The sequence below is a fragment of the Lacerta agilis genome, chromosome 9 (assembly GCF_009819535.1).
Source record: "Lacerta agilis isolate rLacAgi1 chromosome 9, rLacAgi1.pri, whole genome shotgun sequence".
Taxonomy (NCBI): Eukaryota; Metazoa; Chordata; class Lepidosauria; order Squamata; family Lacertidae; genus Lacerta; species Lacerta agilis.
This window is the reverse complement of record NC_046320.1, coordinates 41758784-41784759: the sequence shown is the minus strand read 5'-3', so window position 1 is coordinate 41784759 and position 25976 is coordinate 41758784. Positions and strand designations below refer to the sequence as shown.

At 38.5% G+C, this 25976-nt stretch overlaps 1 non-coding gene across 1 annotated transcript; it reads left to right on the top strand.

Annotated features, from left to right (window-relative positions):
* The first annotated feature begins 3753 nt into the window (after nt 1–3753).
* Nucleotides 3754–3856, top strand: LOC117053536. Its single transcript, XR_004427407.1, has one exon. It is a non-coding gene; the product is annotated as a U6 spliceosomal RNA (small nuclear RNA).
* The last annotated feature ends 22120 nt before the right edge of the window (nt 3857–25976 follow it).

Here is a 25976-nt window from a genome sequence, read left to right as displayed (position 1 = left end):
TAAATTGAATCCAGGCCAGATTGAGATAAGGTTAGTGGGTGGTTCTTTTGTCCAACTATATGCTGTTCAGTTTGTTCTAGATGAGCTGGTCACTCTCTCTCTGCAACCTCCTGCTCATCCTGGGACCTCAGAAGACTCCAGGAGGAGGGAGGGAGAGAGGGAGGGAGGGAGGGAGGGAGGGAGGGAGGGAGATCGAGCAGCTACTCCAAATCTGTCAACCTAGAGTTGAATATCTAGTTTACATTCCCACATTGCATGTAGTTGGTCTAGATTACCCTTGGGGTCCCTTCCAACTTGACAGTGGTGTGATTCTATTATTCATTTGGTGCCAAGAACACAGTTCATGGGCATCAACTTGCATTCTGATGGGAAATTGAAAGTTGGTGGTTAAGACAGCTGAGCAGCAATAAACCCCAGCTGAGGGATAAGGGGCGCAGGGAGAGAAAGAAAGAAAGAAAAAGAAAGAAAGAAAGAAAGAGAAAAGAGAAAAGAACTCATGAGTGTGCATAGTGCTGTGCAACACACCTCCTACATGTCCAGCCAGGATGGAGGGGCATTGCTCCACCACACTGATTCTGCTCCCACCAAGGAGCGGTGTGAAAGAAAAGCCGGGTGGTCCAAGCTTGTTGTACATTTATTTTGGCTTTCCTCCCTTCCTGCTTGGCTCAGCAAAATGGGCACATTATAGTGTGCTTTGGGGGATCTATGGGTCTGATTCCAAAGACCCTGAAGCTGACCCTGCTTGCTGACCCCTCAGATTTTCACCTTGGGCATTCACTCTCTTTTTGGAGACACCTAATCAAAGTTATGGAGGCTAAACCACTAGCCGTGTCCTGGCCATAGAACATTTAACATGTTTACAGGTATCAAATCTAAGTCAATAGCAATTCACTGGTTTCCTGGTGAAGCACCAGGTGTTGGGTTCCCCACCACCTACCTGTTTCTTTGTAGCCCTTACCTTTCCCCATAGATATGATCTGATCCATCTTTCTTTCTTTCTTCTTTCTTTCTTCTTTCTTTCTTTCTTTTTTCTTTCTTCTTCTTTTGCCTTCTCTCTGCAAACTGAAAGCAATTAAGAAAAGGGAAAGGGAAAGGAGAAATGAGAAAGAAAAGAAAAGAAAAGAAAAGAAAAGAAAAGAAAGAAAAGAAAGAAAAGAGGAAAAACAGATTCCAAAACAAAGAAGATGCAGGGATCTGCAATTGTAGCAACAATGAATAGGCTTCATGAATTGAATCTGTCAAAGTATAATCCTGCATGCCGGCAAATAAAGGGAGAAAACGAGCTTCTAAAAAGAAGCATTATGTTAATGGGCACCTAATAAAAATGGCAAAATTAAATAATACCAGTGAAGGCATCCAGCCCTTGACAAATGTGTAACATGCAGTAATAATGAGGACTTCTTAATAGAAAAGTGATGATTTTTCAGGGTTCCAATTACACCTAAAAATGTCGTGCTTTTAGATCATTATTTTTCCTCCTTCAATCTCTGGGCATTAGACTGCTCATTTACTTACAATACTTAGCATATCATTGCTCACAGCCATTATTCCTCATCATACTATGGATTTCCCTCCTCTCTAATGTCTTACACACTTAACTCTTCACTTTTTATTTTCAAAAAGCTTTTCAACCACTTCCGAGATGTAGGTGGTTGTAAACTCAATTTGAAGGTGGTTTATCTTTTGATTAAATACAATTTCACACACTACATGCATTTGTCAGGATGCAAGGACTGTGCCCTAACCTTGAAACAATTTTACAAACAAAAAAATGCAGTCAGATTATTCCAGAAAGGGAAATCCATTTGCAGAAGCAGGGTTCTGTGGGGTTTGGAAAATCTGTTTACACAAATGGGGGTTGTGCCTGAACTGAGAACTGCTCCTTAGTGGTGTAGTCACACCCCTTACTTATCCTCATGTTCATTCAGCCAATAAATGATGGAGTTAGAAACATATGCATGGGGATAGTGCTTTCACAAACTTTTCTTTTTGGTGCAGGTGAGCAGGGGGGTACTTAATGCTCTTCTAGAATTCCAGTCTCTGTGGCAGTATAGCAAATTAGAAAAGGAATTATGCATGCACTATGAGGAACCTAGTTATTGTGATGAAGTTTTGACTGCATCTAATGATTGCAGTCATGGGCAGAATGCTGACTCTGTACATAATCTTACCTGTCATATCTCCTCTCTGAACTGAGCTTGCTAATGGACAGCTCGTATCAGTCAGAGGAAAGTAGCATGAAACAAACGTCTCCAGCCACACCCATCAAACCCTACACATTCCACACAGAAACTCTGCTTCTGAACTCCCTGCTGGTACGGTAGTGCAAGAACTGATGGCGCAGCTTTCCAGCTGAATGGAAATGCTCAACCTTTGTCTTGGTGAAAACCATCCTGACCTATGGCAGCTGGGACAGCTTCTGTCTTCCCTGATGGCTAGATCCAGCTCAGTTTCTGTTCTCATTCAGTTGCCCATTTTTCAAACTTAAATTCTGTTTTTTTTTTACATTTTGCAGCAATCTGTGATATTTTTTTTATAGTTATCAGCATTTTCTCCTGTTAAACCCATTTTATATGCATTCTTGTTTTTACAAATTTACACATTTTTGCAAGCAGGTTCCCCTAATAAAATGTTTTTGTAAGTCCCCCCCCACTAATATTTTCATTTTAGGACCACTTTCTCTTAAAATATGTGTTTTTGTGCTCATTGTTTGGATAACTGCACCACAAAATTCAGTGAAGTGCATATTTTTAAGGATAACTATGTTTTGGTTCACATATTGTATCAGAATGTGCACATTTGATAGATTTGGCTTTAAATACACATTGAATCATTCCCCCCCCTCCATCCCTACCTGAAAGTAACCACCACTGAGATTTACTTTTGAGTAAACTTGTAAACAGCCTTCATGTGGAAAAGGAAATTGTTCTGTATGCCTAAAGGAGTTATCTGGTCTGGGGCCAAAATGCATGTTGAAACACACATTACATATTCCTCTCAGAAACCCAGACCTGGAGAGACCTGCTTTTATGATAGCTAAAGGATGAAATTAGTCAAAGGATTTAAAATATTTCCATTAAATATTTAAAGACAAAGAGCATACACAGCTTCTGACAAATTAATATATTGCCCGCCTTATTTTCAACCTTAGTTCTACTACTGAAAGCATTAGAGAATATCTGCAGATTCATAGGCCTCAATGTCTAATTAGCCTAGTTCAATTAAAATATAAATCTCTGTGGAATAATAGATTATCAGATTATGTTTTCAATATTGACTATCAAACATACTTGCAGAAGGAGTTTTCCCTAAGCAACTCATTTTATTCTTGTTAGCCTATGCCTTTAGGGTTTCAGGACTGATAATGATCTGTGCTGATGAACCTTTGTAATGAAAGAAAACTAGAGGTTATAAGTATCTCATTAAACAAGAGATGCATCTCAGATGGATTTGGGAGCCTTGTTCATATTAGGTGGCAGAGAGAGACTGCTTCTGCTGATAATCAAGACTTAACCAGACTTAATGGGGACAGGAAGACAGAGAAAGCAGCCACTGCTTCAGAAACGGCTACCTGGTTCTTTCCCAGCCTCTATACATCCTGTAGTATAAGTAAGTCCTAACATACAAGGCCCTATACAGGTCACAATCAGGTTACTTGAGCAGCTGCCTTCTCCCTTATATTCCCAGTAGGTCATGCCATGCTACAGGAGAGCTTATTCAAGTCTCAATAATATCAGAAGCTGCATAGTCACTTCGCTTCAGCAGCACATATACTAAAATTGGAACGATACAGAGTAGATTAGCATGGCCCCTGCGCAAGGATGACACGCAAATTTGTGAAGCGCACAGTCACTTGGAGCAGGGCTTTCAGTGTGACTGTTCCTATTCTTCTGTAGCAACTGTTTTGAGACATGAGGCTATCTGCACTTTTTTCTTGAAACACCTGAAGACATTTATTTTATTTTATTTTTGTTTCAACAAAACAACAAAATAATCTGTTTCAACAAAAATTGTTCTTTACTTCAGGAAGGGCAATATAAAAGGGTCCTAAATAAAATGAATGAAGGCTAAGTCAGATGTAGCTATGTCTAGCAATAGTTTTAAAACAGTTGGAGGCCGCATCAGTTTTGGGAAGCACATGAAACATTGCAGTTTGATAGTAACAAATGTGAATTAACCTTAGCACAGGAGTCTGGTTTGCACACAAACTCACACACCCCTCTATGTCCACCCAGTCATGGCAGAGGCATTATCAGATTGAAGGATATGTTCCAGCTATGCAAATACACTCCAGGACGATGCAAAGCAAGGTCGGTAGAAATGTAGCCTCCAGAGGCGGGGTATGGTGTGTTGAGAGTTCTGATGGCCACATACAGAGCCTTGGAAGGCCCCATTTGGCCCCATGGAGGAGGTTCCCCACCACTGTGATAGAATTCTGTGCTTTGTTTAAACAATGTTTTATGTAAATAAAACTATATGATAGAGTATGGTATTCCTGGGGTTTTCCAGATTGCTGGACTACAATTCCTATCCCCTCTAGCTTACACAGACAGTGGTGGGGAATGACAGGATTTGCAATCCAATAATAATCTGGAGGGCCACAGATTTCTCTACAGGTTTAGTGCATAACAGAAATGGAAAGCATTCAAGGGAGAAAAAGACATATAATAGGAAATATGCCTACAGATGACAACAACAACAACAATAAATGAGGGAGTGATTCAATGCATGCTCAAGTTGATGAGAAACATACTGCACAAATGTAAGCACGTTTGGTTAAATGTACATCACACAGTTTGACTGCACTTATCCTGAAGTGAGCTTAAGTGGGTTGCTGTCCAAGGCTGCCATCCTGTACAAAGGTATCTGTGACTTTGATCTAGTTTCCATTTATTCCTGTGAGACTCTCTCTTGACTAAGCATGTCTAAGGTGGCAATTGGTCTTGAAATCACCAACCAGTTAGTGTGTCAAGGCACTGCACACCTTTACACAGAAAAAAAACACACACATAAGGAGACAATGATATTTAAACACTAGCATCTATTAATGATTTAATGCATCGTACCATTAAACTGACAATTACAAAACCTCTGCTTTTAAGAGAAAAAGTGACTGAGAGAAGAAACAAGAAACTTTAAAAAAAGAACTTTAATTACTTATTCAGAATATTTCTCTTGAGTGAAGGACTGATAATTAATTGAACGGAGAAAAGACTGTCACAAATTAATTCATCACTTTGACAAATAGGAAAAATTATAGTTACTTTCTTTTGGTTAATGTGCATTTATTACTTTCCTTAAAAGCTATTATGAGTGGAACCCAAAGGTGCTGAAACTACTTCAAGGTGTTATAATTGTATTTTCAAAAACATGCAGTAATGGAAGGATTTGATTTAAAAAGTATAAAACATATTAGCAGCACGAATATACATGAGGAGATATCTCCTGATCTAATGGGGGCCTTGTAACCACAGAAGCAGGCTATACCGGATAGGAAATATTTCTTTATTTTTTAAAAGAGTTTTAAATAGCTTTTCAAACTTAAGCTTCACAAGCAGTTTACAGTTTATCACATTGACTAAATTACACTTTTAGAACCCAATAAAACCATATATAAACACCCAAAATGTTTCAAAAACTAGTGCTTGGCAAACATGATACCCAACATACATAGTCTGACTAAAACCAGAGTGGCCCAACAGTTAACTATTAAAAGACACAATAAGCAGATGGGGTCTTTAAAGCTCATTTGAAAATACTAGTGGAAGGAAACCTCTATTCAATGGGAGGAGACTTCTATCCTACCCTCTGTTCACTATACAGAGTTCTGCTGCAGTTCATCTTCCACCAAAAACTGTACTGTCCATTGTGGCAAAATTATGTAACTTGTATAATTCACATTATTAAATATGTAAATGATTTTGTCATTACCTTGTTCTACCCCATTCATTTCAATGCAAACAGAACAGAGGGGAAGGTAATAATTACCTGTGGAAGTAGAAAAAGCCACACCTACAGGGAATACTGATAATATTTGCTGAATTGATGTCCATTTTGGATGTGTGACATCCATCCGTGATTATGTGTCCTGTCTCCATTTTCGTCAGAATTTTCTGGCATTCATATGGTCTTCATATGGATTTCATGCCATAGATGTGGGCCACTGCTGAAAAAGCCTTTGTTTTGCTTGCTCATGAACTATTCAATTATAGATGCAGACCCTCTAAGTGTCCCTATTTTCAAGGGATGTCCCAGTTTCTGATTTGATCCTAGAATGTCCCACTTTCCTTAGGATGTCCATATTTATTGGACAAATGTTGGATGGTATGGAGTTATCCGACCCCGAGCTGCTGAAGGCAATTCTGTATAGGAAAGTTTAATATTTAATATTTTATTATGTTTTATATATGTTGGAAGCTGCCCAGAGTGGCTGGGGCAACCCAGTAAGATGTGGGGTATAAATAGTAAAATTATTATGGAATGAACTTCCTATTTTCATCGGAGAAATGTTGGAGGGTATGTTGATGGTGAACATCTGAGCATTACCTCTGAGGATGGTTGGTATGGGTGGAAATGATCCTTCAGTTAACCATGTCCCAAAGTATTAAGGTTTTTGAAGATTACTGCAAGCATTTTGAATTGGCCCATAGCCATAGTGGGAACGGTACAACTAGAATAATATAGGGTGCACACCTTCTGTCCATCCAACAAGTGTCTGGCCAGCTGTATTTTGCACCAGCTGCATTTTCAGAAACAGGTGCAAGAAGGCACTGAGCCTCGAATCCCGCAACTGATCCTGTACCTGAGAATTCTGAGATGTTGTTCATATAATCTTATCAAGGCCCTCCCACCACCCAATAGAAGACAGATGAAGGAAGGTCTTGGGTTATGGTCCCCTCATCATCTTCACAGGTGATAAGTGCTCTTGTTCTTGCTCTTGCTGACATATATGCACAAACTGCAGTACAGTGGCAGTTCAGCCTTTCATGTATTTATGGATTGACTCTGTTGTACATTTGTCATAGCAATGGTACAGAACAGGGAAATGCATGGTTCTCAGCTTACCGCATAACCACTTTGCAGAGTTCATGGCACTGGAGAAGCCTGTCTGTGAATGTTCATATGCTTCATGGCTGAAGAATCTCTGTGTTTGTCAGTCACAAACCAGCATCTGAGGCAGGCACATACAACTGACTGGTTTAGTCAGATACGACACCTTATCACTGCTTCTTGGCAGATGCACCTAACCCTTTGCTTTGCGAGAAACATCCAGAAGGAAAGGAAGAGCCTTTCCATTTTAAGATTTTAAAAGGTTAAAAATTAAGTCTACTATTGAAATCCTTAATCAAATGGAATATGGGATTTTCTTGGCAATGCAATGCAATTAAAGAAAATTAAATAATAAAAAGCTGTTAACTCATTTGTAGAATAAAACATTTCTGATGCTCTTGATGCTCCCTTGAAACTGAATACAGTATTTGTGGTGGGATCTTTATACCTGTGAAGCCTTGTAACTCCAGACTGACAGGCGTGCCTGCCAAGAGTCGCTGAATACCATAATTCCTTGGTCAGAATACAATCCTCAGTGGTTCTCAATGCTTCAAACTCAGTTATTTACTGATGTTATTCTGGAGAAGAACTCTGTTCTTCCTTCTTTACCATCCACAAATCTACTTGGCTTCTTGTCTCCAGTCTCTTTCCTTTTACTCAGATGTCTCTAACCCTCGCTCTTCCACCCTTCAAGCCTCCTGTTGTTGTTCCAGTAATGGTAGAGAGAAGGGAAAAGTGAAGGACATCATTTCTCTTCTCCTCCACTTCAGTGCCTCTCATTGATGCTGCTATGTCAGCAAGCCAGTAATGCTGGGTAATATAGCTTGGGCTTCAGGAGGATGGGAAAGGATTCGATTCTATTGCATCTACAATTAGGAACATGACAGGCCATAGAAGCCAACCCCTAAGGGCTGAGGTCCCTTCACACCCCATGAAATATTTGAGGGGCTGACACCCATCAAAGTTGATTTTATTGCCATTCAAATGGTGTGTGGGCGTCTGTTTGTGATTGATATGCAGAGTGGTGCTCATTCAAGTTGGCACCCCTGTGACAGGGGCTGCTTTAACCTGCATCAGTTCATAAGACGTTGAACTATTTCTCAATTTGAAATCTGCATGGAAGCCATTTGAGGGCAAAAGGGAGAGAAATTTGGTTCATTTTACATTTCAGTGCAAACTTACCTAATTTGCGATTTCTGAAAAAAATGCCTCATCTCTCCTTACCTTTCTCCATGGCTGGCAGCAGCCTTCCAAGAGCATAGGAAGTGGGGATTTTGTTACTACAAACACACAACCCTGACTTCCAAATGGACTTCTTTGATCTGTTGTTTATTGCTATGCCTTATCCACAACACGTGTCTTTTCCATTGGAAATGGCTTGCCCTGTATTCTGTTCTGTTTGGGCTGCAAAAGCACAGGAACATTTATACTGAGAAATTATAAAGTTAATGAGTCCGAACGCTGAACACTGTAGGCGGTCATTCCCACCACCACACAAAAAAGACCTAACAAAAAGTCTAAAACAAGTTTGCTTATCCTTCTCTCTTCTTGATACTGGTTTATAGGTACTTAACTTTGCTGGATTTTGTTCATTGATTTATTGTAAGTACTCTCCGAAAGCCATCATGCAACTCTTCTAGTGCATGCCTCACTACACTCATAGACTCTACAGATGAACGGTTTTGGTGTAAGAGATTTCATATTTCAGTATTTGGTGTTTCTGATGAATAGATAGTTCCTTTTTCAAGGTGTAATGTTTTAGGTGCAACACAGGCCCACATCATACATTAAGCTGTCCCCTGCAATCATTTGCAGTAATATTCAGAGCTATAACCAGACAACCAAAAACTAAAAATAAAAATCAGTGTTCAGGAGACTGGTTTTCATTGGGGCTATTGCTCATTGAAAAGACATTTAACCTTTCCTTCCCCAACAAAATCTCCCATGCTGTGTGTGTGTGTGTGTGTGTGTGTGTCATTGGGAAGCGTTAAAATGCCTCTCTTTGCACCCCATGGTCCCAATGAATATCAGCCCCATAACATTTGTTGTTAGCAATGAAAAAATGAAAGTTGCTCATGCTTTGGCACATCTCTCTCCAATTCAGGAATAATTTGAGATGCTACGTGGCTGCTGCCATGGCCCAGGAGGGCCCCAGGAACTCTTGAAAGAAAGATAATGGTGTGTGTGTGTGTGTGTCAGAGAGAGAGGGGTACAACACATCTGCTCTCCCTCATGGATGACCATTGTGTGAGTAAACAGAATGGCTGAACAGTGGTTCTGCATTTATGTAAAACTTCTTCTTCTTCTTTCTTCTTTTGCTAGTGGTCAGCACCTTTGCAGTAGAAAACATGTTTTGCATGCAGAAGGTCCGTCCTTTGGATCACCCAGGAGAGCTGCTTCCAGTCAGAGAAGACAGTAGTGGGCTATATAGGCAAATAGCCAAAGCTAGACATGAGTGTATGGGCTTATTACTAAGGCAGCCAGCAAAAGTCACATTTTTTATCCTGCAGGGATACTTACAAAAAGATGGGTTGTTTTTTAATTCTGTTTAAACAGCCGCAAAGGCTCAGCTGAGTGCAGGCCAGGTAATGTAATCCATTTCCCTAGTGGATTTGTTCCCCCATCCACCCCTGTGCATTTCACTTTTTAATTCCAAACAAGGAAATAGGCACATTATCAAAATGAAAACCTCCAGTACTATGTATCTGAAAGACTGATGTTATTACAGTAAAAATGGAATTTGACATCTGTGGGGGCACTTTAAATAATGCTGAATTAAGAAACATAAATGTTATACATGTGTGTGCATGTACAGTGCAATTCTGTTTTTATTCATTCATTCATTCATTCCTGTTTGACCAGGCCTTACCCTTATTATATTAATGGTACATTCTTAGAGCATGCCTAGCACTGCCTGAATTTGCCTTTTCTGCATTCCTAATTAACTGGGAGTAAAACCCACCAAATGCAATGGGACGTAACACTGAACAGATATGTATAGAATTGTTGGTGTGGCAATGTGATCTTCCTTTTATATATACATATAGGTAGGACTCGATATTTTTTTCTAAACAACCAAAGCTGAATTGTTTATTTATATTCTCTTCTATCAGCACAATTTTTAACACTTGGTTTTACCTGGTTTTACCTGCCTTCCCAGATGCTATTTGAATATCAAATATTTAACCAACCGATAGATGATTGATAGATAGATGATAGGATAGATAGATAGATGATACGATAGATAGATAGATAGATAGATAGATAGATAGAGATAGATGATAGATAGATAATTTATATCCTGCCCTTCTGCCCAAAGGGACCAGGGCAGCAGATAAGAAGTGACCAAACAATAAAAAACATCTTAAAACAGTTCCAATACAATGCAAACTAGAAAAATCTGTCTTTAAAGGCTTGTTTAAAGCATACTTTGAATATATGATTTGTATTTGCAGTAGATGAAGTTCTGGGACTGACTAAAAAGGGGGGGCATTATATTGGAAGGCATGCTTTTTAATCTATAGAGATCAGGGAGAAAGCTGACCAACCTAGGGCGTTTGTACACTTACCATTTATAGTGGTATGATTGCTGGGGGGGGGGGTTGTTTCAGTTTTTTGGCATGCTGCCACACAATGTCATCATTATTCAGCAAATGAACAGTATACTGAAAAAACCCACCTTTTTATACGACAAACAAAAAACTCGAATTTTGTGAAATTTCTGGAATGAATCCTCAATATTTTCATTTGTGTGGCATGTATACAAGCACTTCCCCTGCTCTTTGTGTGATGCATTGGTGGCTCATAGTTGTGGTTTGGGGGAAAATCCTTTCATGTGACTTTCCTCTGACTGGTATAAGCTCAGTAAGGCAGATAGAAGTGATGATACTGAGTCAAAGTACTGCTACCTGAGATTGTTAAAAAACCAAGGAAAGCAAAAGCATTTTTTGTTTTAATTTGTTTTCTTAAAAATCTCAAAAGTCAAGCTGCCAAGATGGCTTCTACAGCTTCTCACCAGAAGAATAATAATTCAGAAATAGAGGTAACAGGAAGGATTCTCTGACTAATTTCTGAGAATGGGTTCCCTGCCTCATGAGTAAATTTCACTGGTGAGGAAAAATTTCAGAGTGCAGCTGAATACTTAATATTTATCAGCACTATTTCATTGTTGCTGAAACATGACTAAGTGCAATAACATAAGCATAATGGTTTTATTTTTCGAGCCTAAATCTTTATAGCAAAATATGTATCTCAATTTAATCTTACACTTATAATACAGTCAGTGAACATAACATTTGTCAAGATTCAGCATCAGTAGCTTTACTTTGTTCAGAGGGGGAAAGAAAACCCCAATGTCCTAAACCACTGAAGAAAATCAGTTCATAGATTAAAAACAGAAAATCCGATAAAATGATTTAAAACCTGGGTGGGGATTAACCCATTTTGATAAGCAAACTAGTTTTGAAAATGAATCTTTCTGAAAATAATTTTCTGATGAATTATGCTTCTCTCCCACATATCTGCTATGATATGCAAATGTAGCACATTAAAATGATGCACATTCTTGAGCATTCTTGGAGCCACCTGTGGTTTGCCTTTTGCTGATGTCATGGTAAACTTGTTGAGAAACTATTATTTCAAATAATATTCTACTTGGATGTCCAATGAAGTACAAGATGGGCCCAATTTCATATTTTAGCAAGTAAGGATTTCCAATAATAAACTGGGAGTGGTAACCCCAATCCAACACACGGGAGAGTAGTTAATGCTCTAATCCGTCTAAGGAGATATTCAAAGTGAACAAACAGGTGCCATTTGCTATATTTGGAACTATTTAGAGTTGCCATACATCCGAATTTCCTGTACATAATGGAAATTGCTGAAACGTCAGGAAAATTCAGACATATGATGACCCATGTCGGCCGTGTTGTTGGCTCAAAAATTCCAAATATTTTTGAGATTTTGCAAAAAAAAAAAATGAAACAGCTTTCCTATCCAGATTTCACTTCTTGAAATATGACAACCCAAACTGTCTGTAATTCACATAGCTATTTGCATGTACATATGAGTACAATGGAACCTTGGTTCTCGAACGGCTTTCTTGACAAATTGGCTCCTGAATGCCAAAACCCAGAAGTAAGTATTCTGGTTTTCGAACGTTTTTCAGAAGCCGAATGTCCGACGCAGCTTCTGCTCCTGCAGCCAACCAGAAGCCGCGCTTTAGTTTTCGAAGTTTGGGAGTCGAATGGACTTCCAGAATGGATTAAGTTCAAGAACCAAGGTAGCACGGTATGCACATCTACCTGGAACACCTTCTGTATGTCCTGTATTTCTTTGAGTGTTTCCTGATATTTCCTGATGTTAATTGTAATGAGTAATGAGCCTGGTTTAGTCAGGAAAAGGTAATCATGCAGACTGTAGAATTTGATGATTCACTGGGTTAGCTAAACTTTTCAATGATTGAGAAACGGTGTTTCTTGTTGCCTCAGTGTTAGGCAGCTTCCAGCAGCTGGAGTTCCTGTTTCCCTTCCAAAGTGATTGGACTGGAATAGCATGGCTGGATGGTTCATGCACATAGCATTTCAGGCAGCCCCCATATAGTTCCCGTAAGTCCCACAAAGCATGACCATAGTCATACGGACAGAGTTGAAATGCACGAGGTTGGTTAGGAAGACAGATTTAAGGTGTCTGGTAATTGGCAGTATTTCATCATATTAGTAATATATAACTTAGAAACAAAACAAAAAAAACATTGCAATTATACCACAGGAGACTTAACAATGCTTCATTGTTTAAAAAGCAACTGACATCACCTTTCTTATCTTGTTATAAAGCTGTATATCTCTCACTTGGTGCAAATATAAATGACAGATAATCTAGAGCTCTTAAAGACCAAAAGGAAATGTAATCAGTCATGAACTATCATTATTGCTCCTATAAAAGTTATTTGATGAAGTTTATGGGTTTTAGTCCATAACTTGACACTTTATAGGGCTCATCCTACCAGTCTTACTTTCAGGCATATGAAAGGTTAATAAGCTATAAAATACACTCGCATTTCTGTAAAAATAATGTAGGTATTCACCATGCTTTATGTTTCAGTAGAAAACCAGGCATCTTGTTACATATTTTCTCCAAACCACAACTGTTTACAGCCAATGTGCAAGATATCCAAGGAAACTCTTACAATCAATAGAATGCCTATTGCTGCATTAAATTGTCCACACTTTGGAGTAACATTTTAAACATGTATTTATGTTATAATAAAGTGAATTGGATCCTAAACCTTTCAAAGTGAGAGTGTATTTTATTTTCTCCCCTTACAAGGACAGTATATAGTCTCTATAACTGACTGAAATTTTCCTATGTTGTACATTTTAGTTCAAACTCCTAGAAAGTTCTCGGTGAATTAAAAAGTTAGATGTTTTCAGTTTGAATTTAGCAAATAACAATAGGATCAGAATAATTTTAGTTTTTGCATGTAGTAGCAAGAATTCTTGACGAGAATTAACTCTACATCAATCAAAATGTTGATCATATCTTATATAAACACGTAGTATGGATTTCTGAATATCAGGCACTTTTTCTGCTAGACCAGGAGTGGAGAACCTATGGACTACCAGATGTTGACAGAGTGCAGCTTCCATCATCCCTGGTCACTGGTCATTGGCCAGGGCTGTGCTAGGCCTAGTAAGTGAGTGCACATACATTTTTATGACCTAAGGCCAGAAACATAACATTTCAGAATCTCTCATCCTTAGCTACAATATGTCATTGACAATGATACTGTGTAGTCTTTACCCACATGGATAAAAGATGTGGGGGCGGGAACATTAAAATTCTTGACTTTTGCATTGCTATACTGTAGCATACTTTAAAAGAATCACATCAATTGCTCTCCTCGATTTTGGCTGTGGCCAACATTGTATGTGGCCCACAGAAGGTTGCCCTTTAGGAAGTATGGCCCTCAGGATGAAAAATGTTCCCCACCTCTGGAGCATACAGTCATAGACCTCTGTAGCCTTTAGCGTACTGAATTTTGCTCCACACTGCTTGCTCTTCCATGAATTCAGAATGCCTCAATTAAATATAATCTTTCTTTTCTTCCAAGTAACCAGTCCCATTATTTATATCTCTGGCTTCTTTCCAATTTCCATATCAACTTCAAGGTCCTAACTTTTTTGTTTCATGCACTCTGCCAGCATCTTTCACACATCCTCCTTCCCCTCATGTTGTTTTTCTTAATCTTTCAGCCCTAACATTTAATTTACTCATGGATATGCCATTGTGTTGTTTATCCTTAAATGTAAGCATTATACCTGCAGTCTGCAAGAATATTACACAAAATATGTTTGTCATGTTAAGTAACATTCTGGTGCTTTTGTGAATATCTTTTCTCATGAAAATCAAAATGTCATGGAACTTCTTCAACTACAAGCCTGAAAAGAATTCAGGAGTTAGAAAACTCTCTCTCTCTCTCTCTCTCTCTCTCTCTCTCTCTCTCACCACACACACAGAAGAGACACACAGAGAGAGAGAGGAGAGAGAGAGAGAGAGGAGAGAGGAGACTATACCGGTAATATTACTATATCTTTCAGGGATACACTTCTATTTTATTTAAACTCTACATTTCAGCATGCTTTCTTCTGATCCTTTCTTCAGCTAAGGCACATCAGACTTGTAAATAAAAGGATTGAAGGCTGTCAGTTAGAAATGTCATGTCATGCTGTCAATGGTTCATGAATAATTGACACAGAGATTACCTAGGGAAAGCTGCAATTAGCACTGCTCATTAACATATGAACTAAGCCTGGTTTGTTTTGTTGTGTGTAAGAATTTTACTTAACTCTTTGATCTGTAGAAACAAACACAACCTTTCTGCAGCATTTATAATTATCCAAAAGGCTTTTCAGTTCAGCCATGTATCTGGAATATTTATTCTTGTGAAATGCATTGCATTTCCCCACATTTATATTTACCACAGAGGTTCTTTGTGTGGTGTGATGTAGTGTGCAGAGAAGTTTTATTTCAATACCTTTTCCATGTTATTTCTTGCTCATGTATTGTTGAATTTAATTCACCAGATGAGCAATTTCTTAGGATTTAGAGGACAAATCAGACTGAAAGGGAACAAACTATTAAACTTAAATCCTCCTTTGTTAAACAGCTTTGCAACAGCTTACCTCAATAATATGTAAGCCCTTCTCTCAGTGACATTTAACCCAGAACAGACATTACAAAAGCTATTTCCTGATAACTCACAGGAGGGAGATAATTCAGACCTTATTTGTACCAACCAGATTTTTAAACAGTCGTTTCTAAAAAAAAGAACTGGACAAGTATTCTTCTGGCACCATATTCATACTGTTCCATTCAAAGAGCAAGCACCTGCCCATGAGAAATTATAAAAAAAACCATAATGGTTGGGGCTTCTATCACAAACACAAAACAGGTGATATGAAAGTGTGCATGCACACGAAAGCTCATACCAAGACCAAACTTAAGGGTCTTTAAGGGGCTACTGGAAGGTATCCTAATAGTAAGAAGGATACCACTAAAAGGAAACATCCATGTATGCAACATTTAAACTCAATGGGGTTGCTTTAACCTCCATATACTTCTAAAGTTTAATGGTATTTTATATGTTTTTTCCCCAGCAAAAAATATACCGGTAATATTTAGGATGCTTGCTGAACTTGCTTTTAGGTGCATCGTTTTCCATTTTTATGGGTGGATCTTTAGTCCTGTTAGCAACTTAACTCTAGCTTCAGAGTGGCCTGAGGGGTTTAGGTTATGGACCTAGTTAAAACTTTTCTTTTATCAGGTAGCAATCTGAATTTTAAGTCTAAACTATGAACCAGTTTCCCTTATGTAATTTCCATATTTGATGCCCTTCCCTTCAGGTCTCATCACCTTTTGGAAACAAAGCAGGAATTAGAGACTATCAATCATTCTATATAGCCAAGTTGTATAAAGAAATAAAAAAAAAATACTTAGGTATAATGAGCACTTCAACATGAGCACACAGCCAAAGTCATTGGCCTCATGGGATAAACCAACGTATTGCCTCTCAAATGTAATATAGCTCATTATAATGTAAGCCTTCATTTTAGACCCATGCCTATTGTACCTCTGACCCATGTAAACCTGGTGATATTTCATCTCTTATTCATAGCTGAAACCTGAAACTGACACAATCGAAAACTTTTTCCCTGACAAAAATAGATCAATGAAAACTTTATACCTTTCCCATTTTCTAAATTTATCTATTCTCATCTTTAACGTTGGTCTTAGTTTGCATTGCAGAATGTCACAAAGACTATTTTTTTCAAGGATTTGCAGCAATTAGTTTAGCAGAATTGGGCATCAGGCATAGAATCATTTGGAATACAATTCCATATGCATATTTCTTAGTAAGAAAACAGACATTGACAATTCATTGTAAGCATACTGCACTTGCAAGAATGGACTTTCCGATTCACTTTCAATTCAGGAGGTAGCTTTATGCACAAACAAGTTGGGTGTTGGTCCTCTAAAACCGAGTCATGCAGATGTTCTGGGCACTGACCATGGAGTAGGTGGAATTAGTGGCCTTGTGAATATGGCTGAATCTGTCAATTTCATTTTTAACCTGTTTCTCATTTTTCCCAATCTTCAGTTTGCAATCTTTAGTCTACATATCTCATAATATTCACTTTGGGGTGAACTTCTGCCTAACACAATACATGTATGTTCATCTCCCTAATATACATTTTTATGCAGATATTCTCCTAATATATGATTTTTTGTACATATTATGGCTGTCAAACTGCATCACAAAATACAGACAAGTGTCCAATTTTGGTTAGTGTATTGTATTGTATTGTATTTGGATATAGTGTATTGAACTGAACCAAAACCTTTCCCCCTTCCATCCTCTGTGCAGAGTGGAACAAACTCCTGCTCAAAGAGTTTTTAGGGTTTCCATGTGTTGTCTTTTTGCAGGACATGTCCTCTTTTTCAGGGGTAAATTTTGAGACAAATTGCATTGAATGGCTGTCATAGTGTCCTTTTTTTGCTTTTCAAAATATGGAAACCCTAGTTTCTACAACTGAATCAAGCCCACTGCCGCCAAAAACTGACTTCCAAAGATATATGTTCTTACAGCCCACAAATGTGTAATGAGTATAACAATCATATTCATTAGAAATTTATAATATGGAGAAATGAGTGTAGGCCTGTTTTTAGGCTGAAGAACACCACTCTAAAATGGAGTCTCGCTAAGACTTGTGGAACTGATAAGGTTGGCAAGCGAAGTGAGGAAGAAGTGCTGAGCTCATGAGACTTGATGTACAAACAGGCTGATACAAAGGATGGGTGTTGAGCAAGATTGACTAATAAGGATGCAATGAACTCTGGAATGTGATGAACAACTTTGAAGAGGAACAGATGGCAGTGAATCCCCAGAGATGGAATGTCTGATTGAAAGTATATAAAGAAGGGACTTTCCAGTGGAAAGGTGTGCCAGGTTCCCAGTGCTGCAACGCCTGCCACCCGTCCTCTTGCCAATAGCCTGATCAGCTACTGGTGTACAGTTAGTGAGCATGATTGAGAATGTGTGTGTGTTAGGGACTGCAGTTTCAATGTATACAATAAAAATGCTTTGCTGAGTTGCAACTCTCTGGGTCTACTTGCGTTTCTTTCTCCTTCAGAACCAGCTAAAAACGGATCAAAAGAATATCTGATTTGTAACAAATGTGCAGAAGATACAAATGGCAAAGCTCTTGTCACTGTTGCCAATGTGACTCTTTTTTAGACTTAACTACAACAACTGGCACCAAAGAACAAACTAAACTTAGAGAACGTCTCCAGCAAAGTCAAAGCAAATGTTCCATGTGAGAGTAACTTTATTACTCATTTAAAACCTGGAGCTTCTGTAACTGTTATGTCTCTCCTCAGGGGAAAAGTGTACAACAAAGGGGCTCTTTGGTTCTTTGATTTCTGAAATCCTCCCATTTGGGTATATATTTATTCTTTTAGCTGAATAAACAACCTATTGTCTGTTTCCGTAACTTCATTTTCAAACTGAAAATCATGAGTGAACTCTTCCCAATCGATAGCTACCCTATAAGAAAACCTTTTCATCCCAGAAATGATAGCTATTGTCAACTCATCCATAACTTTATAGTGTTGTGAGTTTAGTGAGAAGGAATAGGGCTGTATGCATGAGTCCCTGACTATTCCAGGATCCAGCAAGGAATCAGATGCTGGAGTAGCCAGGTCAGCTTCTTGCTAATGGCCTAAGTATGGGCCATTAAGGTTCTGTGCTAGAAGACAAATGGATGGGCCTCCTCTCCCTCAACTGCTTGATATTTAGAAGGACGGGTCAGAGTTGAGTTGTATGAGAGTGAGCTAGAAGCAGGCTGCAGGCTTGTGAGGGAGAGACATGCTTGATTTCTGCTTGAACCCAAAGCTGGCTATGGGAGAAGCAAGCATGATAATGTTGTGAGCCAGAGGTGCCATATTGAATAAAATGGGGGAGGAGAGAGGAAATAATCACAAGATGTGCCACATACACACCATTTGAATGATATGTCCATATTTTAGGGGGAATGAGGTTGAAGGGATCTCAGCCTCTAGGAGTTAGCTCCTATGCTGAGTTCTGAAGAATTTGGGCTCCCTGTATTACTAGAGGAATCATGCTGCAAGTTGACCCATGCCTGTTTGTTGCTTGTGTCAGTAGCTGGCAGGATGTGCTAAACTACTTAGAAGGTATGTCAGGATATATTGGTAGATCTCCGAGAAATTTGTAGTAGACTTCCAGTTTTCAAATGGTTAACTGTGTGAGTTAGTTGTAGCAAAATAAACAAGAGTCTTGTGGTGGCAAATTAAAGATTGATAAATTGCATTAATTTATATCATAAGCTTTCAAATATTTAGTCCGCTTCATCAGGTACATCAGATGAAGTGGAATTTAGTCCAGGAAAGAAGTTGACAAAATAAAAGTTGTTTCTCAGCAACTGTTGGTGGTTGTAGACTAGCTGCTGCAATTCCCCACCAGGGTTACTCTTTCTGTACACACAATAAATCTTATATCAAATTCTATAATATTACATTGCTGCTATTTCCTTCTTTCCTGTCAGTTGACTTATACATACAGAATAGATCTACTGGGGTAATAAAATTATATTTTGTAAAAAGTCAAGCTATGCTTGCGGGGTGAGAGAGAAAGATATACACTCTTTTCTTTACTTAAAGATATTGATTGGATGACTTATAAACCACTTAATATTCTAAAAGTATTTCCAATAAAATACAGACATGACCTTTTTGCCAATCACATTCCAAGATATTTCTGCCTCTTTGCATGCAAAGAAGTGGAGCTATTCTGCAGATTTCTGCAAAAGGGGAAAAATGTCTTATAGTGAATTCATAATAGCATAGAAAGCTTCCTGGTAGGAAATAAGCAACTAAACACCACTAGTATGCCATGCTGCCTCTGATGGTACAGAAGCACTTTGTGAAATAAACCCTGTTAAGTACATATTAAAAACCTGTGGCCTTTCAGATGTTGTTGGACTCTAGCTCCCACCAACCTCAGTCAGCATGGTCAATGGTCAGAGATGATGGGAGTTGCAGTCAAATAATAATAGATGACAACAATCCCCATCTCTGTTTTATAAAGCTTTTGCACTGGTTGAGAGGATTTCCCTGAAATGTAGTTCAAAAGGGAAATTTAAAAGGCAATGACACATGGTTACAAAATGAAGCCCGATTGGAAGAAAAATCAAATTAAAAGTCATTCCTATACTCTTTAATAATAATTCCTAGGTAGCATCACAACGAGTAAGGACATTGCTTAGTATTTAAAAGACTTGGAGCCCAGGTTCATGACAGAAATGTGCAAAAACTTTGCATATGCTAATTTATATGTATGGATACAAATTTAATATGGAAAGTCCTGAAAACCTTTCCCCTCTCAAAATGGCTATCTAGGAATAACCCTTATTTGATGGGTTATGTTCTTTCCAGCTCCTCTTTTTAAGGGGAGTGCTGTTGAATGGTAGCTTTGAAACTGTTTATTATAGAATTGACCAAGAAATATTTTCAATATATCAGTGATATAGTTTATTATACTGCTATTTCAAGAACTGGTGGTTGCCTAAAATGTCAAAAGATTCAGAGAAACAAAACTGCCTGTTTCTGGAATACTATACAAGCAGCGATCTGGAAGTGGCTCTTCATTCTCCAGTGGTTATATCATCTGTCCTTGAAATGTCAGTCATCCTATCCATACAACAAAAGGAAGCTTCTGCTGCCAGAACAGAAAGCTAAACAATACAAAAAATATAAAACGATAAAATAAAATAAAATAATAAAATAAAACTCTAATATAGGAATTGAGCTAAAGTACAGCAAAATACATTTTGATAAATGAAGTATGATGCTGGAGATGAGAGCCCTGAAAGAAATTGCTAAAATAAAATGAAGCTGATTTTCGTTTTTGTTGAGATGAGTAGGCAACAGTCTACACAGGTTAACCACTAGATAGTGGGGCCCACCAACTGCAGAGTTCAGAAGAAGAGGAGAAAGGCTATAATTCAAAACTTGCATGCTAGAATATGCATGTTAAAATCATTGGGACTTTCTTTCATCAACTTGAGATCAGACTGCTTTTTTTTAAGTGTTCACAGAAGATGCAGTACTTCTCAGACTCATCAGATACATTACTATGATGCACATTGCCATAGCAACTAAATACATCTTGATGTAAGCCAACTGAATCATTTGACATCTATGAGGTGGCTCATTCTATGCCACATATTTTGCCGATTTACCAACTGATTGCATGTTGTGTGGGCCGAACATATGGACAGATAAGTGTTCAGAGAGAATACCAGCTACATTACGCGGGTGGGGGGGGGGTGATGTTATGTTTATTCTTTATATGTTTAGACCTTTTTGGAATATCCCAGAAGCTGCAATTCCAATCAATCAAATATGTATTAGGACAGATACATATTGTTTCTTTCAAAGACACCCAGTGTTTATCACAAAAGTAGTTAACAGACAAATGATGTATTCTTTCTTACTAGAATTCTTTTGTTAAAGCTAATGCACATTACCTGGCTTTGAGCTGTTTCCCATTGTGAGAGGTTGTGTAGGGGAGGGGAACTCAAATTCTTAGTATTGATTTGAGGTAAATGGATTAGAGCAAAAACCCATCCATGCATTGCTGCACCAAGTTGTGGGATTTTTATTGTGTTACATCCTTCAGAGGAGATGAGATTGTTATACAAAAGCAACTGCAGAACAGAAATACAGATTTAAACTCTCTTATTCTTATGCAGAAAAGTGAAAACAGGTTTTTGTTCTGTTACGTCCTAAGAAGTACAGCATTTGCTAAGTGATGGGGGGGGGGCAGGGCGGTTAGATGCCTCACTCTGGAACTTGGACAAACTGTATCTGTTTTCAAATGAATGCAATGTTGAGAGACAAGTTAAAGTGACCTCTTCCTACCCCCCATGCCTGAAAATATGTATCTCTTTTCAAACTGCTAAGAAGTGCTGACAGTCCTTCATAGCTGTCATGCTTTAGTTATGGTTCAACCTAAATTCTTCCTCCATCTTATGGCTTTGCTGTTTGATGTTCACCCTTATGATGCTTTGCTGTCACTATACAAGATATATAACTAATAGCACTAAACATGACTACATTTTCATAGCTTCTGTGCTTCCAAGGCTTCTCAGCTTTTATGCTTAGGAGTCTAGGTTCACCGCTTCACACTTTTTAATTTGTGTCTTCTTAAATGACTTAAACATTAAAAAAAGAAGACAAGCTTTCATAAGTTCTCAGGAAGGCAAGGTATGGAAAATCTGTGCTTTGTTTTGCTAATTATGTTAGAGGATATGCCAATGTTAGACACCATATTCTCCTTCAAGTTCCATTATTGCTTTAAGTATTTGGCTGGAAGTTTCTAATCGGTTTCAGAAGTGGGTAGAAGTGGCCTTCAAAAATTATGGCATTTTTTATTGGTGGGGGGGGGAGGGTAGTCTGTGTCTGAAATTCATTCATTCTGTTGGGGAGAATTGGCATTTAACATTTCACAGCAGAAAATTTATTCACCATTTCAAGCAGCAACAGAGCTGTGGTCAAAATAATCTGGTGTCACCACCATTTATTACCACAGATTGTAGCTCTTCAGTTGCTTGAAGTTCTAGTGCGGTTTCCCCCTTCTTTTATGAAAGAAATGAGAAAATCAATTAAAATCAGGATAGCCAATGTGGAGTTACTTGACCACAACTCCCATCACCCCTACCATTGGACATGCTGACTGGGGCAGATGGGAGGTAGAGTCTAGCAACATCTGGAAAAAAACTGTTGCCTAACACTGTTTCATAATACAGTGGTACCTCAGGTTATATACGCTTCAGGTTACATATGCTTCAGGTTACATACTCCGCTAACCCAGAAATAACGCTTCAGGTTAAGAACTTTGCTTCAGGATAAGAACAGAAATTGTGCTCTGGCGGCGCAGCGGCAGCAGGAGGTCCCATTAGCTAAAGTGGTGCTTCAGGTTAAGAACAGTTTCACGTTAAGAACGGACCTCCAAAACAAATTAAGTTCTTAACCTGAGGTACCACTGTATACCAGGTTTTCAAATTGTCCTGTTTCTGGATAAAATTCTAAAGAGGAAAGTTCCAAAAGTTTTTTTTAAAAAAACTGCAACTAGGATGATCTGGTCAAAGTTAAGCAGATTTCACAGCATTAGTGGAAACAAAATCGAAAATTCTTTCTAGTAGCACCTTAGAGACCAACTGAGTTTGTTCCTGGTATGAGCTTTCGTGTGCATGCACACTTCTTCAGATACACTGAAACAGAAGTCACCAGATCCTTAAATATAGTGGGGGAGTGGGGAGGGGTATTACTCAGAAGGGTGGTGGGAATGGGTGATAGGCTGATAAGTGTGGAAAACCTGTTGACGACTCTAAACGGCTGCAATTAGTCTTGCAGGGAAAGGCAAGGGGTGAGATGGCTGAAGATGGCTTTGTTATGTATAATGAGATAAGAATCCAATGTCTTTGTTCAAACCAGGTTTCTCCATGGTTTTAAGTTTGGTGATTAGTTGCAATTCAGCCACTTCTCTTTCCAGTCTATTTCTGAAATTTCTTTGTATTAAGACAGCTACTTTGAGATCTTTTATAGAATGTCCTGGGAGATTGAAGTGTTCTCCTACTGGTTTCTCTGTCTTGTGATTCCTGATATCAGATTTATGTCCATTTATCCTTTGGCGTAGGGTTTGGCCTGTTTGTCCAATATAGAGAGCTGAAGGGCACTGTTGGCATTTGATTGCATACACAATGTTGGAAGATGAGCAATTAAATAGTCCTGAGATGGTGTGTTTGATGTTGTTGGGACCAGTAATGGTGTTATCCGGGTTTATGTGGCAGCAAAGTTGGCATCTGGGTTTATTGCAGGCTCTGGTACCAGTGTCCATGTTGAGTCCTGTTTTTGTATTATTGTGGGTGAGGAGCTGTTTGAGATTGGGTGGCTGTTTGTATGCGATGAAGGGTCTTAGCATTAGTGGAGCCAGATTAAAATGGTCCAGGATTCAGTGAAATATAATAAGATAATAAGAAGTATTGTTTATGCAAAAATTCTTCTGAATGTTAGTATACACAGCAACTGATGACTCAACCTGGCCTTCATTCTCACATTTCAACCTGGCTGCATCATGGCCCAATTAATATACATTAACTGTCTGGCCCACAGTCCTCTTTACCTACCTCACAGATGATGGCTATGAAGACAGCACATTCTCCTACCTCTAATTCCAACCCTGAACTCCGGGCATCCACAGCCTCTACATTTCCCAACCCTCAAAAGTAACTCAGAGCTTTGGCAGGTGAAGTCATATTCTTCATTTATCCAGAGACATGCTATAATTTTACGGAAGTTCCTGCGCTATTCTTATCGTGAAGTAGTTTTAAATGCTTCTTGTGTTAGATGCCAAAGATTACTTGCAAATGTGTTCAACAAATTTATGGATTTCTATTTCATGGCGCTTCAAAGATTATTGTTAGCACAGCGAGAAATATTTTACTGTTCAAATCTTCATATTTATTGAGGATGGATTGCAAATAAGCATAGTCCTGAGATTGAAAGCTAATGTATTTCCAGATGAAACCTCGAAATATTTTTCTAATGAATTTTAATTAATCTACATCAAAAGCCATAGCTGACATTAATTTGAGTTAGCTTGTGCTGTGAGCAAATATGGGAGAAAACTGGTAGAAGGGAGACATCCGGATATGCTGCTGAAGTGATATCAATCCTGGGAAAAAGCACCCAGGTTATTACAATTGGTTGTACAGAATGAAGTCATCTGGTTCATCCAAAGACTTCTGCTCAGGCATCAGAACCCCCCCCCCTTCTGTTCCCCTGCCCTTGAAATTGGTCTGGAGGATTGGGGGGGAAATTCAGAACGGAAGAGTGGAGGGAGAGTGGAGACAGAATGTTGTGCAAGCGATGACTTTGATACAACCCAATGGTGACAAATGTAGCGCAAGTATCAACAATACCATCTGCAATCCAAATTCCTACATGACAATTCCTACATAACTGGTACTGTACACACAGATATATTTGTGTAGGGACTCCGTGTTCATTTCAGGCTCTGACAAAGTTCAGGGCATAGAAACTGCACACAAGGGCATTACCATACAAAAAAAAATGAATAGAAGAAAATCTTTTTCATTTCATGTGGTTACAAGAGTCTCTGTTTCATCCAATTTGTGAACCGTTCATTGCTGAAATGGTATGAAAATATGTCAATATACAATGTTTTGTGTGATTGGGGTTACAGCTGCTAAATGTTTTGTTTCACTTCCATATGACTGAACTGAACTCCAACAATTTCAGTGAAGTTGTGGAAATGTATATCAACCAAGAACATTGAAGAACATCTGAGTTCCTTTTAAGACTCTAGAGAACAGGGTTTTTTGGGGGGGTTGTTTTGTTTTTCAAGGTAATTGGAAGGCTGGCAGCATCACTATATGGTAATAATCCTTTAGTGATTAAGACCCTTGTTACATGAATTTCACTCTATTTTAAAAGAAGCTTAAGAATCTAGCTAGAGCAAGAAAACTCTGCATCTTCAAAGAGTGGTTTGCAAGCCTGCTACCAAACAGAAAACATAAGTGGAAAGGGTGACCTTGGTAGAACATAGCTGTACCTGTTTGCTCTTTGAAATGTGGGTAAAGCAAGAATTGAAAAGTAACATTTGGATCTGCAGGATTCTATTCAAATGAGGTTTGAAGCCAGACAAAGAATCACAGTTTACAATTTCATACAAAAAGAAACTCAGCTTTGCAATAAAACTAGTGTGGGATGTAATACACCTCACTACTGCTGTGCCATAAACATATCTATATGCCACCTACCTGAAATTGCTCATGTATCAAGATGTGTTTGTGTTTTTTAAAGTAAAACACACACACACAAAAGACATTATTAGACTGTAGATTCAGCACTTAGACAAATAATTCAAATGACATATTATCAGTGCTGAATGGAGTATCAGGATGAATGTCTGATGAAATGGAAGCAAAGTGTGTGATATTGCTAAATTGGAACCTCATATTCCCATACACATTCTTCCTGGTGACCATTTAGCAACAAAGAAAGAAACCATTCTCAAAATTGCACTGGAAAAAACGTTATTATTGACAGCATGAAAATAAATTCTTGTAACAGTGCCATCAAATCACAAAGGATTCCCCAAGGAGCATAAAGTAGTCCTTGGTGTAACCACCTCATGGGACTGGGTAGAGAGGAAGTATGAGTGATCCATCTCCCCCTTTCACACTTCTGTGAAAATTAGAAAGTGAGAATTCATATGACACATTGTGATGGAGATGTGAAAGTTCTCACCTTAGATATTAACA